Here is a 13,797-nt window from a genome sequence, read left to right as displayed (position 1 = left end):
GCGCTTTTTTACAGTTTGCCGATTTAGCGACAAATTGCAACCTATTAGTACAACCTATTATACAGCAATAAATAAAGTAAATGTGAAACAGCCACACATTTTTAGTATGTATGAGTTCAGTTGATTTACACGACCAGGCAGTAAGCAACTACAGGATGTCTACAGTGCTGATTACATAATGACTTTTGTTATTGCCTGGAGACTGTTTCAATTAGTAAATGATAATTAAATCCCATTGTTACGAGATTGAACGAATTATAGTGCGCTCTTATTTAGTTTGCAATGCTAACAATCAACAAACCCAAAAAACCGACCTGTTGCGCAATTACCACCAACCGTACGACGCCATTAATGTGATCATTTTCCAAAAAATTAGATCAACAGCAACGGTGTAACCAGTGTCACAAAAAAGCTAGGAGTTACTCAAAATGCACAGTTTCCTTTTGTATTGAACGGGACTGTTACAGAATTTATTATTCCTAAAATGTTTATTGAAAAAAATCTGTTATTTAGTTTGCTGTAGGTCCTGATTGATTTTTGATTAGTTTTAACCATTAAAGTATTTTACTTTGTACTTAAAAATTATAAATTGAATGTAATGTAAAACTTTCATTTTTTTAACACTTTGGTATTTCTGAAAAACGATTTCCGAAGTGGAAATTGAAACGTCAATAAACTTATTTTAAACTTCAATTGTGCCTTATTCTCATTAAAATAGTAGTTGATTTAACAATATGTGTTACTCGATTCGTAGACAGAGACGTACAGATATCATGTTCAGTGTTGGAAAAATAATAGTATTTGAAAAGAGGAAAATTGGATACATGGAAAATAGTCGGTATTGAATTTTACTGGAATTCCGACAAAGACGATGATTTTTGGATGTGAGACCACAGTTAATAATCATGCACGTTTAAAGATGTTAAATATACATCTACTTGGAAACTAACGCTTTAATACATCACTGTTTGAGATTTAGAACCAATTTGTTTAATAGAATACTTATATATATATATATATATATATATATATATATATATATATATATATATATAGTTTAAGTTACGCAGCCACTGCGTTTTTCCCAATTACCCGAAAAATGATGAAAATAAGAAAACCCAGAGATAACAAAATTTGCGATGTGAATTGGCTATAACCAATGTTGTGTGTCTTTTATGGGCACGTAAATTCTGTGGTCCAGAGAAACAAAGACATGAAAGCCTGAATGCTATAATAAATCGTATATTTATCCTACTGGATAAGATGGCATAGAATTGGATAAGATGATTTCACCAGAAAGTTTACAATGTCGTAAATTTTAGTGTTCAACAAAATTTTCATTAGTTCATTCGGATGCCGACATTGTGTCTTTTTCTCCTAAAACCCTTGGGGACGGAGAAAAGATAAACAACGGAAGAGCTGTTGTGAGTGAAATGTATTGTATTGCAATACATATATTATTTATCATTCTATTTTTAACACGATATGTGCAAATTATCGTGCATATTTATTTAATTACAGTAGGTTAATAAATATTAATTTTCTCCGTTACGGTTAATTCTTCTGTTCGAATCATTTTAGAATGGGCATTACCTTTTATAAAAAACAAATTTTACTAGAAGTATCAAGAGAATTTACCGTAGTGAAGAAAAGTAATATTTAATATTTATTAACCTATTGTAATTATATAAATATACACGATCATTTCCAAATATCGTGTTAAAAATAGAATCATAAATAATATACAGTATGGTGAAAATGAAAGGAATAAATTCGTTATTTCGTAAACCGGGGACTTTAAGGAAAAATCCTAAAACCCGTCGATTTTTATTTTTAAATAAGCTATTCGTAAAAATACATTTTTATTTTTGACGTCATCTATGTGAGCGTGATGACGTCATTGCTAAAATTTTTGAATAGAAAGGGGGGTATTGTAATACATCATTTGAAAAGTCTTTTAAATACCTATTCAGCTATATCAATATGTCTAAGTAATTAAACTTTGTAATTGTTAAAAAGAATAATTAAATTTTTATTATTACAATAAATATTTATTAAGTATTATTCAATAAATACAACGAAACCTAAATTAAGTGCTCAAATTGTTTACCTTCAGCTAAAATACAATGAAAAAGGCGTGCTGCGAACTCTTCTCTAACATTCTCTAAAACTTCCGGAGTTATTTGAACAACCTCATTACGTATTTATTCTTTCAGTTCATTAATATTTTGTGGTCTATTTTGATACACCTTGCTTTTTAAATATCCCCATAAAAATAAATTAAGAGGAGTCAAATCAGGTGACCTAGGCGGCCATTCTATTGTTCCTCTTCGACCTATCCACCGATTTGGAAAGACGTTGTTTATGTAGTTGCGTACCCAGACAACATAGTGTGGAGGCGCACCATCTTGCTGTAGCCATAAATCATTTCTGTTTGGAAACAACCCGTTCAATTCTGGAAGCAAGAAATTTTGAAGAAATTCTAAATATCGAAGACCTGTTAAGTTTTCTTCGAAAAATTATGGTCCAATACACCTATTATCTATTATTCCCACCCAAACATTAATTTTCTCTGGGTATTGAGTACGGTACTCTTGCATCCAGTGTGGATTTTCCGTAGCCCAGTACCGATAAGTTTGACGATTGACATGAACGTTTAGTAGAAATGTAGCTTCATTAGAGAAAATAATCTTTTTTAAAAACATCGGATCTCTGTTATTTCGTTCCATTATAATGTCACAAAATTCAATTCGTCTATCAAAATCATCTTCCATAAGTTCTTGTACTAAACTTACTTTGTAGAGATGCCACTTTTCCTTCTTTAGCTGTTTAAGAACTGTTGAATGGTCCATGTCATTATCTAATGCTACTTGCCGTGAACTGTTATGAGGATTATCTTGAAAAGCTAACAGAACGTCTACTTGTTGGTTTTCAGATATTGGTTTTCTACTACCTTTAGGAAGATTTTTAACATGACCCGTTTCTCTAAATTTTTTCTCAATTTTACTTACAGTGGATTGTGAAATTTGTTCTCGACGGGGGTATTTATTATTTAATAACGCACATACTTCTTTCTGCGTACGTATTTTATTTCCATAACCAATCATTATGAGAATTTCAATTCTTTTCGTTTCAGTTAGCTTCATGTTCAAAGATACAAAGACTTTTTGAATACGTTTACTACAATAATAGTATTAATCACTTGACAGAAAGATAATTAAGTTTGAATGTCCAACTATCAATGTTCATATTGATAAGGTAACTAGTTTTTTTAAAAAGGTAAAAAGTAGATAAAAAGACATTTCATTACCAGTGATGGATAAAATTTATTTTTGGGTGTCAATAATACATCATATCAATACTTAATAAATATTTATTGTAATAATAAATATTTAATAATTTTTTTAAACAATTACAAACATCAAATACTCAGACATATTGATATGGCTGAATAGGTATTTAAAAGACCTTTCAAATGATGTATTACAATACCCCCCTTTCTATTTAAAAATTTTAGCAATGACGTCATCACGCTAACATAGATGACGTCAAAAATAAAAACGTATTCTTACAAATAGCTTATTTAAAAATAAAAATCGACGAGTTTCAGGATTTTTCTTTAAAGTCTCCGGTTTACGAAATAACGAATTTATTCCTTTCATTTCCACCATACTGTATGTATTGAAATACAATACATTTCACTTACTACAGCAAAATATACTTAAATTATTATCACTACAGCTGTGTCGGCAGAGTGCCTTTCTTAAGTGATTTACTTTTGGTACGTGTTTACACTGCAGTTTGAGGACGGGAAAACTGTTTGTTTCAAGTTAGTCATTCAGAATTATGTCTGTATTTTTAATTTGATTTCCATAGACTCTTATAAAGATAGCTTAAGGCATTTATTTTGACTACGAAAAGTTTGAAATTAGTCATTAAAAGAACGGTTATGATCTAGAAGGTGAAGGCGTCCGTACAATATGTTTTTTTTATTATTGAAAGCCATTTTATGTTCTGCTATACGTTTGTTAAAAGTTCTACCAGTTTAACCGATGTAAGTTTTTGGGCTGTCGCCATATTTAAGCTTGTAAACACCGCTGTGTAAGCGCATTTACTGTTGGCTCTTGTTGTTTTAAATATATTTCGTCACTCTAGGGTTACACTATTTTATGTCGCAATTTTTTCATTTTCGAGTTATTAGTGTAACAATGTTGTATGTTCACTAAACTTTATTTTCCAAAAGTTACAGAGGTATATCTTAACTATGGAGATGTAGGCAACCAGAAATAAAATAGTGTATGGAAGTAAAACTGTATCATGGGTCCCATACAACTTTGTGATATTAAAAATATTTATGTTTTTGGCGCTTATGGCTTTACTAGCATAAACATAAAGCAAAAGACCTGAATAAATACAAAGAAATTCAGAGAAACATCAGAAAGAAAATTCGAGAGGCAAAAGAGACTTGGTTCTCCGACAGATGGAAGGAAAAGAAGATATGGATAAAAAGTATGATAGATTTAATTTACACAAAAAAATCAAAGAAATGACAGGTTCTAGAAAACGTACAAAAACGAATTTCCTTAAAAATGATAAAGGGGATATTATTACTGATATGAAGGAGAGATTATATTACTGGACCCTATCTTGAGTATGCTTTTGTAGTTTGGGCATCCCATGCGGAAGTAAATACAGATTTAATTGAAAAGGTACAAAAAATATTTTTAAGATATATATATATATATATATATATATATATATATATATATATATATAGAACTTTGTTGGTCTTCAGTGGAGAACCATCTAAATGAAGCCAAATGTTCGTTTAAAATTTTTTAAATATTCATATCTACGAATATGAACATTATTTTCTGCAAAGTTTGTGTGTTTTTTGTTTTTGTTTTTTGTTTTTTCTTTTTTGGTTAAGTTAGTTTTAAATAAGGAGTAAAGTGTACAGTAGATATGATAACATCGATAACATACTACATATTGAGTTAGAACTGATGAAGCTTTAGAAATATAAAGCGAAACGTCTTCAATAAACTTATGAAGTAGTTGACTTCTTTTTTTATTTGCCAACCTGAATGACCGATTAAACCTCTGAATTCACTAGTTGAATACTTTAGAAATATATATATTAAATATATATATATATATATATATATATATATATATATATATATATATATATATATTATATATGTATATATATATATATATATATATATATATATATATATATATATATATTTTGTCCATACTTGGAGTAGGCTTGAAACTTTCAAATTTGTAACACTGGAACAGAGACGGAAAATGCAAGCAATGCTACTTCTCTATTATATTGTGAATAACTTAAAATATAAAGACTTATTCTTGATCAACTATATAAAGTTCTTGGTACCTAAGATTAACTTAAGGTTAAGTCATAGAGGGTTGTATTTTTTTATTTGTGAGACAGACTGCTCGTCCATAAACAACATGATGAGGCAGTGCAATATAATACTAAAGAAAATAGCGACATAGATATATTTAACACCAACATCTAAGCAATTGAATCTAGCTTTCTAACCGCTCCGATTACATTATCTTAGCATGTATCCACCTTTACAAATTAGTTTAGTCATTATTACCCTTGTCGTCAGATCAATACTTCTTTGAAATGATGCAAGTAGAAAAGTTGATCTCTCTAGTTTAAAACAAACCCTTATTAAACCCTTATTAAACCCAGAAAACCACATTGATAGGAGCATACAGAGACATCAATCTCCCACTCAATATCAACCCAAAGACTCAGAACCTCATCGTACGAAAGCTTTTCCTTCCTAACGTCAAATGTGTCACTGACACAATCGACAAAACTCTTAAATCAAGAGCAATAAAGATATTATTGAGCTCACAACAAGAAATTTTATCTCTTGTCAGATCAATCAAAGACAACATTCCAAATGAACAACACCGAGTTTATGAAATTTCTTATGCAGACTGTCCCGATCTTATATAAGCCAAGTAAATCGTAGAATTCAAAACAGGATTTATGAAAATTCCATTTTTGTTCCGCAGTTCCGATTAAGTGTCAGCTCTAGGTCAACAAAATCTTCATACAGGTCATAAAATTTATTTTGAAAACTTCAGAACCATAATCCCATCCGATTCTATAAACCAAGAATTATCGGACAGCCGTTATGTAGAAATCATATCTTCTGAATATTCCTCAACTTCCATTAAAATAACATCTTCATGTGCTGCTGTTACATCATTATGACAATTTTTTGGGGCCACTAAATCTGTTTCTCTTAATCGTTGATGAAGAGCTGTAAATGTTGAGTGTATGGAATGCTCAGGATTAGGAAACTTTTTAGCGTATCTACGTTATGCTATTCGAGCCTTACACCTCATTTTGTCATAAACTAAATGCATATCAGCGTATTCCTCATTAAGAAAAAATATTTTTGTTAAATTAAAATTGTTGTGTTTGACAATGAAAACGTAGGTTATACTTGTGTTGACAATTCAAAGCCAACTAGTGCAAAAAATATTAATTTGCCTATCATGGCAAAAAACGAAAAATTTTTAAATCTATTTTTCTAGAAAACGGTGTAACTTAAAGGCTTAAAGTAAGAGTACCTTTTAGTACTGGAATACCTAAAAATCTAATAATCTAGTATCATAAATGCTTAAAAGTGAAAAACAAAAAAGTTATCCGTTAAAATAACCGTTGACCTACCCAAAACGGACGCCTTTCCTTAGAATGTTTATTTAAGGGTTAGGATAAGGATTTATTATTTCGAAAGGGATTGAACATTAAGTTCTCGTTTAGGATCTTGTTATCCTCTTCAGGATTGCTTTGAATGTTGTTGGTTTAGCACAGTTTGTACGCCTATGACCGATACTAGAAATTTACAATTAATGGAATCGATTAATTTCTGGAAACTACATTATCGTACCAGTTTTTGTTATTGTAAGTAGAAGCGTTCTAGAGGTATTTAAAAAAAAAACAAACTATAAGGAGCCATCTTCAAAAATCTCTAGCTCCCCTAGGAAGTATCTTCGGACTAGGTGAATTGGATTAAATTGTCTTAGAATTATCTGAGGAATCTCCGATCTTTGTTTGTCAGGAGAGTTTCTGAACACTCTGTATAACAAACCGGCGTTAAGCTGATCCTATGTTTATTTTTTATTTTTATTTTTTTTTATGATGTGGAATAAACAATCTATTCAGCCCTTAATTTTCCCCCTTTATTACTAATCCGTTTTTTTAATAGCCATATTAGTGTCACAGAATTAGTTGCCATACTCCTTAGAAATGGCTGGGCATATACTTATGAAATTTTACATAAAAATATTTGGTAGTTCTAAAAATAGATGGTAATCTTTTTTTTTTTTAATTCTATGGTGTAAGTAAGGGTTTTTCACCCCATATTTTTTATTTTTAGACAATATTTTTTGTTTTTATATTTTTATGATGTGAAATTAAAAAATACATACAGCCCCTAACTATTACCCTTATATTACTACCCCTTTTTTTTAGTTGCGATATTAGTGTTACAGAGTTGTGTTACCATACTCAATTGTAACCGCTTGACCAATTTTTATATGTATATTCGCTAGGTCTGACAATCGGTCGCAATCTATTTTTCATACACCAAGGGAGTAAGGGTGATTCATCTCAATCATTTTTGTTTTATTTTTTGTACAAAACTTTTTATGATGTGACAATAAAAATACATATAGCCCTTAATTTTCACACTTGTATTACCAACCCCCCCTCCCCCATTTTTAATAGCTATATTAGTAATAATTAATATCACATAGTTAGTTGCCAGACTTCTCCGAAACGGCTGAAAATATTTTTATGAAATTTTATATGTGTAAGTCTAAAGGCCCGTTTTCACACTACGTCTTATTGTACGTTTTGTGGGTCATATAAAACGTACGACAAAATGTTCGTTTTGTCCAGTGTATACACACTACGTTTTTCCTTCCGTTTTCTACCTCATTTCTAATTTAGAGTCTTGAGTTGTGTGAAGTTTGTTTACTGTTTTTTTTTTATTATGGAGGAAAGACGGATGCTTTCTTTTATTTTTTTAACTATAAAGATACTAAGACTGAGGAAAAATGGGATGAAGAGGGAAAAGACAAGATGGTCAAGAGAGTGGGCTTCTAAAAAGAAGCCAGTATTCCCACGTCTCGTTACTAAAAGAGGCGAACCAGATGACTGGCGCAATTATTTGCGAATGGAAACCTAAGCCTATTGTCAATTTCTAGAGTTGGTAACACCATACATATAGAAATAAGACACCTCATGAGATAAGCCATTACACCCCATGAAAGACTCACAGCAACTCTCAGATATCTTACAACAGGACGCAGCGTCAAGGACTTGGAGTTCACAATCATAATATCCAAACCAGAGTTAAGCCAAATAAATCCTGAAACCTGTAATGCAATCTACTTGGTTTTAAAACATAACTACTTAAAAACTTTTATACAATTCAATGAATTCCCCGAGAAAATCGTGGGTGCATTGCCGCAAATCTGACATTATTAGGCTTTTTTTGGGAAAAATGAAACGAACTGCAGTGGAACTAGTCGTCAAATAGGTCAAGATCGGACGACTTGTCTGAACATGTATTTTCACGTAACGTTATATCCTATCAGTTCTCGCAAAACTATGCTTCTCCCATCATTTCTACGATCTGACCTTGGATTTCATTTCGATTCGACAAGACGTACGTTTTACTGTTTACATGCCACGTTTTACGGCACATTTCCGCAAAATTACAGACCTATCAGCTTATTATCATCTATAAGCAAGATAGCGGAAAGAGTTATACTAAAAAGACTCAATGAAGAATCACAAATGCTAGGAACCATACCAGAGGCTCAATTCGGGTTCAGAAGCGAACACTCCTATGAATTACAGGTACTACGACTTACAGAATTCATCACCAAAGGATTTAATGAAAAAATGTACACAGCTACAGCTTTTCTGGACGTCAGCAAAGCCTTCGACAGAGTCTGGCACCATGGACTCATCTATAAAACGAATGAATTTGGTTACAGTGAGGCGATGACATGCCTCCTTGCGTCATACCTTGCCAACAGAAGGTTCAAAGTTCGAATAGGGGCAACCCTATCCGAAGTCGGGACCCTGGAGGCGGGTGTGCCTCAGGGAGCGGTGCTGTCGCCGTACCTGTACACCATCTATACGGCCGACACGCCAAAAGAGACAGGCTCTCTGTTGAGTGTTTACGCTGACGACACAGCAATAGCTGTTAGCTGGAGAAACCCGGATCATGCAGCTAATCATCTGCAAAGAGCACTAAACAGATTCCAAAGATGGTGCATAAAATGGAAAATAGCCCTAAATCCAGATAAAACACAGGCTGTAATGTTTAGTCACAGAAGAAGTGTACCAAATCGCGAAATTACAATCGAAAACACCCCAGTAGACTGGACCAACCAGGCTAAATACCTAGGGGTACATCTAGATAAGAAGCTAACGTTCACTGAGCACATCAATCAGCAAATACGCAAAGCCAAAGCGTTGAAAAGTCAGCTCTCAACACTTATTGGAAGGAAAAGTAAACTACGATTTAAAACCAAAATCAGGGTTGCGAATAGTATTATCCTGCCAGTCCTAACATATGCATCCGCAGCGTGGGGATACACCTGTAAAACAAACAGGAAAAAGATACAGAGTACTCAAAATCAAATAGTCAGAGATGCCCTTAAGATACCAAGGTACGTACCCTTGAGATATGTATATAGAGACTCAGGACAAACAAGAATCCTACGCACGCTAGACGAGAGAGCATATGAAATTTTTAACGGACTAAGAAACCACCCCAGCAGAATGTTAAGAGAGCTGACTAACTACAATGAAAACACAAGGACGGTACACAGAAGACCAAAACAACAGATAGCTCGATATAGGGAGAACCCGAACGAATAAATAAGGAATGAGATGGTTGCAAGAAGAACGAACAAAGAAATGCAGTCAATCAGAAAACACACCAAAAAAAAAAAACTCTGGCGAGAGGGTACGCTTTTCTTTTTTAGGTTTTTAGGTAATTATAAGTCCAATATACACCGGGGTGTGTGAGAGCATTATACACTTGGGAATGCACACCCCAATACACGCACACAAATAGGATTAAGGAAAAAAGGAAAGAATTGTTGCCCAGGCATTTTATAGTCCCGACGCCACAAGGAAGTCCACAAAAAAAAAACAAAAAAAAAAACAAAAAAAAAAACAAAAAAAAAAGTGTTTTCTGATTAAATAACGAAAATTCATATTGATACATTCATACTTTTCATTAAACCGTTTAATGTAAATTTACCTTATATAGCAAATATAGAAGGGGCCCGCCAGGCCTTCTATATACCGCTCCGCGGACTAGGCCCTTAAGGCAGATCGAAATGAAAGATCTACTCGCGAAATCCGAGCACTGAGGTCATGTGCGGCATGCATGGGCTTAGTGGCCGGACCCCTCTCGGGTGCTCAGCCGGCGAGGAGAACAAAATTTATTTTGCCAAATCGGCGGCTGAGTGACCGAGCACACACTCTTTTCCGGACATAGAGTCATCAGCTCAGGCTGATGGCTCTATGGTCGGAACACACGCTCTTTTTTCTTTTTTTAGGGACTCAAGTCCCGACGTAAAGCTAGAGTAAAATCAATTGAGTCAGTAAAGTAAATAGGGAGAAAAGCCTAGATGTGGCTACCCCTACAGTTAGGTAGCATAACCACATTCACTAAAAACCGAGGATGTCCTATTACCCAGGGCATCTTAAGTAAATTTCAGATCATAAGCCTCCTCACGTAAGTCACACGATGAGGAGGGGTGGTGGAAAAGCCTGGGGGTCAGATAGGTACCACTTCGACTAGCGAGGTGTGACCGGTTTGATCTTCGGACATGTGGATCCCATTCTTACATTGGTATACACATGTTCCTAGGGGCAGGGTTGATCACTGGGTGTGTGTGTGTGTGCCACGTTTTATTGTATAGGATTTATCCTATCCCACAAAACGTACAATAAGACGTAGCGTGAAAACCGGCCTTAAAAATAGATGAGAATGTTGTAAGTCTTAAAAAAATAGGTTGTAATCTATTTTTCATATTCCTAGATAATAAGGGTTGTCCAACCCAAACATTTCTTTTTATTTTTGTAACATTTTTTTTTAATTTTTTTATGATGTGGCATTAAAAAATATAAACAACGCTAAATTTTCTCCTTTATATCTAGACCCCTATTTTAAAAGCCATATTAGTGTCACATAATTAATTGCAATACTTCTTCGAAACAGCTTAACCGATTTTAAAATTTGATAAGTATATTCGGTTGAATATATTAACTTTAAATTTTCTTCCCAGGAAAGTTGTTTTCGTTCAAATCAGTTAACACTGTTTTAAATATGGAAGACGTATTCAACTATCCTACAGAGTTTTTGAATTCATTGGAATTACCTGGACTCCCACCTAACAATTTACAATTAAAAGTAGGATTAGTGTTGTGATTATGCTGCTTAACAATAATCAACCTCGACTATGCAGTGAAACGAGGCTGCCTATAAAAAGCATAATAAATAATGTCATTACAAATAATACAAGTAATAAATAATGTCAAAAATACAAAAAGAGTGATTATCTTGATCCCGCGTATACTGATAATTTCAACGAACGTACGATTCGATTTTAAACGTTTACAATTTTCCGTGTTTTTGGCTTCTACAATGACAATAAACAAATCACAAAGCCAACCGTTAGAAGTTTGCATAATTACCTTTTCCATGTTTCGCGTATTGGTTTCCAATATATATTATGTTATTAATTTCCTGGTCGTAACTTTTATATAAAATTTTCCTTAGAATTTTCTTCGACGTCTGTCAGTTTGTTTTTCGATTTGGTTAACATTGTTCTTATTATTTTCTATAATTTTCATTTCAGTCAATTACCAATTTGTGATCCGAATCTGCATTAGCTTCCTTATTAGACATGACGTATTGAATTATTTTGACCATTTTTTATACTAAACTATTATCTTATTGCTGTCTCTTTGACCCGGAAATATGCAATTTATTTTTTGTTCCTTTTGTGTCGGAATTTAGTACTGTTAATATATGTATTTCCCAATATAGCTAAATTGTATAGTCGTGTTTCGTTATTATTCCTCTTCGTTAGTTTTTCCTTTTTTAATCTTTGCATTGAAGACTTCAATTACCGTCAATGTACCTTTCATGGGTACGTCCTCACAGGTCTCTAAGTTGTTCCAAAAACTTAACTTTTCCTTGTCGCTTGTTTCTTATGTTGGTGCATAAACTTCAATTATTGATTTTTTGGCTTGCCTGTTTTTGATTTTAAATCGAAACGTCAAAACAAATGTAATGTTATCCTAATTACAATCAACTGCTGTTTAATCTTAATATTACTAATATTGTTAATATTACTTTACTTAATATTAACAGTTTAAAAAAGGAAAAGGCTACTCGTTAAATGGATTGCTAAATTTTCGTATAACTGAAGTGACGACAGGTAGAAAATAGAATAACCTAATATTTGCTAAATTCACTTTTTAAAATATTATTATAAATAATATTTTTATTAATTATTTGTTTATTGGATACTGTTAAAGTGTACATTATTATTATATTTTCATCTGATGGCAACTCCTATTATTTCTCAACCTTTTACCGATCAGTGTGCGCTACCTATGTCTCTCCTTATACATTTTACAATAGATAGACGATCTGCAGATCGTTGTCTTGACCGCGAACCCTCTGACCCTGAGCCCTTAGCCCTTCGTTTGCTGTTACCATCTCAACCTAAAACTGGGAATAACTTAAGACTGTATTAAGACGGAAACGGTTATTTGTCGATTTAATCAGGATATTATGTAGATTGTTGGGTCTGAAACTGTTAATAATTCAGTTACCTCATCTTCTGATTCCCTTTCTCCGAATACAGGATCGCATTAAACTGGATGAGGAGAATTCTTTGATCTGAGCTTCGTCTTACTCGAAGGGATCTTAAAGGAATATGTACCCACTCTTATTTATTATTTACGAAGGAATAACGTTGTAAGTCATTTTCATTATTATACAGTATTATTAGCACATAATATGCTTTCTACTATGTAATATGACACATTTTTTGTATACAAGGATATTGGAGAAATAATTCAATAAGTAAATTTGAAGTATATCTGTGACACCGTGAATGCGTCACATGAAATATAAGTCGGAACGAACAAAGTTGAAACTGAGATCAAAACTCATTTTTAATGATATAAAGTACAATTTTTGATCTTAATTTAAATAACAGCAATAAAATTTTCAAATATGTTGTTACAAAGTAGATATTTAGGTACACAGTAAAAAAGTAAGCATATATGTAGATACCAAATATTTTATAATCTATTCGTATTACAATAATAACAATATAAATATATAGGTAAATTGTGTTTAGGTTCGCTGCTTAGGGAACTCCAGGGCACGTCTGGCGCCGACGCTGGACCTGACAATATGCGGGACGTTAATGAAAGAGTGCTGAGAAAGCGGGCCCCTGTAATGCAATCAGCTACAGCCCAACAAAAAGAATAACGAAAAGTGAGCCAACCAATACCAAGATCTCAAATCGCTGAAGGTGTTGCACTAGAACTTCAGCTGACACTCACCCAAGCGGGACGACCGAGGCAGCGCATGAAATGGACTGCGTCCATAAACGAAAATATTTTGCACCTCTATTATCAGGTGACAACAAGAAACAATCGGGTATCGACAAAATCTATGTGCC

The sequence above is a fragment of the Diabrotica undecimpunctata genome, chromosome 2, assembly GCF_040954645.1.
Source record: "Diabrotica undecimpunctata isolate CICGRU chromosome 2, icDiaUnde3, whole genome shotgun sequence".
Classification (NCBI taxonomy): domain Eukaryota; kingdom Metazoa; phylum Arthropoda; class Insecta; order Coleoptera; family Chrysomelidae; genus Diabrotica; species Diabrotica undecimpunctata.
This window is presented reverse-complemented; position numbering follows the sequence as displayed.